Here is a 3,898-nt window from a genome sequence, read left to right on the forward strand (position 1 = left end):
TCGAGCGCGCCACCCCAATCTGCGTCTACATAGCCATGTTACTCTAAATCAAGAGTTTTTCGAAAAGTTAGACACATGTTAGACATACCTTTTAAATATCTTAAGACCCGTTTCGCGCACTTAAAGTGTATTTCATCATAACATGAATTAAATTGAGAAAGTACACTTACCGCGTGTGCAATGTCTGGTCGCGTATTGCAGGCTAAATAATTTAGACATCCTATCAAATTTTGATACGGTAGGCGGCATTGGGAATCAGTCGATCTCTCTAATTTCATTCCTACTTCCATTGGAGTAGTTACCGGCTTAGCTTCTGTCATGTTAAAGTCACCCAAGCAGTCCAAAATAAACTGTTCCTGATCAAGATGAATAAGTCCCTTCTCTCGTTTCAGTCTCATGCCTAAAACATGTCTAGCCGCGCCTAAGTCTTTCACTTTAAACTTGTCAAGCAAACCTGATTTTAATCTTTGCTTTTCCTGTTCACAATTGCCAAATATAAAAAGATCATCAACATAAATCACGACAATTAACTTCTGATTAGGCCTCCTCCAAACGGTTCCATCTCTATATGTCTTGGGCCACCTGTAGCCACGAAGGTCCAGCGGTTCTGACGACGTCGTCTTCCCATCTCGTATGCGGTCGTGCCTTACGACGCTTTCCTATAGGACCCTTACAAGAAGTTACTCTTCTCGTCCACCTGTCGTCTTGCAGGCGTGCTACGTGCCCCGCATAACTAATGTATATACACAAACAATTAGAGTAATGAAGCATTTTTTTATAAAGTAAAAATTGTATATAGAAGTTAGAACAAAAATAAGAAAAATATACTAACATTAGAAAATAGTAATACTTAAATAACTAACATGAAAACTGTAATCTTAAGTGCAAGCAAGGAATAAAAGGCTTTTTTATTTTTTTATTTTATTTTAACTTCTGATTACCTTTAAGCTGTTTTTGATACAAACACGGTTCTATTTTTGATTGTACAAAGCCTAAATTTAACATTTCACTATCTAACTCTTTGAACCAAGCATTTGAGGCTTGTTCCAAACCATACAGACATCGCTGCAGCTTACATACCTTGGTTTCTTGACCCTTGGCGATTGCTCCTTTCGGCTGAAGCATGTAAATATCCTCTTTTATCTTCCCGTATAAAAACGCAGTCGTGACATCCCATTGGTCAATAAACCAATCGTATTCAGCAGCTAGCGAGAACAATATTCGTAGAGTAGAGCTTCTAACTACCGGAGAGTAGGTCTCCGTATAATCTACACCACATACCTGTGTAAACCCTTTCGCTACGAGTCTAGCCTTGTACTTCGATACCTTGCCGTCGCTATCTCTCTTGATCTTGAACACCCATTTGCATTGGATTGGTTTCTTATCAGCTGGTAGATCCACTAACGTCCAGGTCTGGTTCTCCTTCAGTGACGTAAGCTCATCATCTATAGCTTTCTGCCATAACTCGCTGTCCGGTCTCGCCAATGCTTCCTCTATGGTTACAGGATCTCCGTCAAAATTGCTCTCTTTGGCATACATTACACTGCAACCGTACCGATCAACTTGTCTGCGTTCTCTCTAAGGATACCTCCTTTCTGACAGGCCAGGTATTATCACTTCGCCATTAGTGACCACCTCATCAGGTACGTGCTCATGATCAGGTACTTCAGGTTCAGGTACTTATATGTTCTCGTCTACAGCGTTAAGAAACTCATTCTCGTGCACTTCGTGGATCCATTTGGTAAACAGGAGTGACTATCAGAGTCCGTATCTAGGTTAATGACAACATCTAACGACATCTCGACGTTCTCTTTTTGAAGAAACACATTTTCTATAAATTTTACGTCTCTGGCAGTTATCACTTCACCCGTCTTTAGATTCATCAGATGATAATCTTTCTGATTATCTGGATATCCTATGAAAATCATTGGTTCCGTCTTCATGTCCAGTTTACGTCTCTTTTGCTTTGGTATCAGTCGATAAGCCAAACAACCAAATATTCTCAGATGACTGACATCCACGTCCTTTCCAGTCCAAAGCTTTTCAGGCACTGCATTATTCAGCTTTCGTGGGGACTTCTGTTTTTCAAATATACAACAGTATTAACAGCCTCCGCCCAATATTTTTTGCTCAGGTTCGATTCTGACAGTAGTGTTCTTGCTTTTTCGATGATCGTACGATTGGCTCTCTCGGCAACAGAATTCTGCTCAGGCGTGTAGGGTACAGTCGTCTGGTGTTTTAATCCTGCAGACTTCAAAAAAGCATTAAATGTTGCATTACAGTACTCTCCACCTCCATCCGATCTTAAAATTTGAATCGATTTACTCGTCTCATTCTCTACTTCCGCCTTATATTCATGGAATTTATCGAAAGTTTGACTTTTATTTTTCAAAAAATAAACATGAGTCTTTCGAGTATAATCGTCGATAAAAAGCAGAAAATACCTCGAACCTCCGAACGACGGCTCTTCCACGGGTCCGCATAAATCCGCAGAACATCCGTGGCTCTCGTACCTTTGTTTTTAAAGGGACAGGACTTTAAAGGGACTTCAATACAGGGAATACACGGTTCGCACAAATCTGTGCTCTTAAATTCCATACCGGTCACGATGTTTTTCATTTTCAACATATAATTTCGGGATAAATGAGATAAACGCTTATGCCAAATGCTAGAAATGTTTTCATTTTGTTTTGACAGTGTCAAATTTACAACATTGTTTTTCTTTTCTGTCAACTCGTAAATGCCATCGACTTCTTGACAACTTGCAATAATTCGGTTCTTCTTTTGAATTACGCAACCTTTTTTGTCAAATATAATGCATACATTCGTACATTCCTTCTTGGTTAAGTCGCTTACCGAAATAAAATTCATGGACAAATCGGGAACATGCATAACATTTTCCAAGTTTAATTTTTCGTTCTCGCTGACTTGGGGCTCAGCGTTCCCTCGTCCTTTTACTGATAACTTCTCACCGCTTGCTACTGATATTTTCATGCTGCCTCTTTCAGGTTTATAAGACAACAACTTACTCTTGTCGTGGGTAAGATGGTTAGAGCATCCACTGTCAAGATACTACTTATCTTTGTCAATCGCCTCCTTAATGTTCAGGCAGACATTCGCGGTCTTGGCTCGCTCCTTGCATTAGGACGCCTTATGTCCTTGCTGGTAGCACCGGAAGCACTTGTAGATAAACTTCTGCTTACGATGTTCGTGTTCAACTTGCTTTGGCGACCTCCTTCTTGCAACAATTTCGTCTTAATTTGCTCCAACGTGATTGCTTGGCCACTATTATCTACAGCCATTATGAGGGGGCTGTACTCTGCCGTCAAACCACCGAGCAAAATCGATATCAACCAATCATCTTTGATTTTTGCGTCGATATCATCCAATTGCTGTGCAAGATACGTGACTTTGGATATGTAGCTCACCATAAAATTGAAATTCTCCAACTTACAGTTAAAGAGCTCTCGCTGTATGACGATACGTCTGCCCCAACCTTTATCTTCGTAGGCACTCTTTAGGTTGTTCCAGGCTTCTTTTGCAGTCATCGCATTGTAGACGTGGGTAAAGCACTCTGGCTCCAACAACAGGCAAATAGTTGTTCGTGCTTTTCTGTCTACATCAGCGTTTACTACGTCTTTGGATATTACCTCCCACCAGTTTTTATTCTCAAGGTAATTACGTACCAGGAACTTCCAGTTCAGGTAGTCCGACGATCCCTTCAGCTTTTTTATACCACTTATGCCGTTCTCTTCAGACATAATTTAGGCAAGTTTCAAAACTACTCAAATATTGTGTAATTAATTTCGACATTACTGGTAGAGTAATGTGTCTTATAAATGTATTTGCATGCATTATATACTATGTTTTATGTGCAAATAAATGATTGATTGATTGA

General features: G+C 40.0%; 1 long non-coding RNA gene across 1 annotated transcript; it reads right to left on the reverse strand.

Annotated features, from left to right (window-relative positions):
• Nucleotides 1-2,100: 2,100 nt before the first annotated feature.
• On the reverse strand, nt 2,101-3,209 carry LOC134754091 (uncharacterized). The gene is made up of 2 exons (XR_010128873.1): nt 2,445-3,209; nt 2,101-2,251 (listed from the first exon to the last, which is right to left on the reverse strand). It is a non-coding gene; the product is annotated as an uncharacterized LOC134754091 (long non-coding RNA).
• Between the last annotated feature and the right edge of the window lie 689 nt (nt 3,210-3,898).

Source organism: Cydia strobilella, chromosome Z (assembly GCF_947568885.1).
Source record: "Cydia strobilella chromosome Z, ilCydStro3.1, whole genome shotgun sequence".
NCBI classification, from domain to species: Eukaryota; Metazoa; Arthropoda; class Insecta; order Lepidoptera; family Tortricidae; genus Cydia; species Cydia strobilella.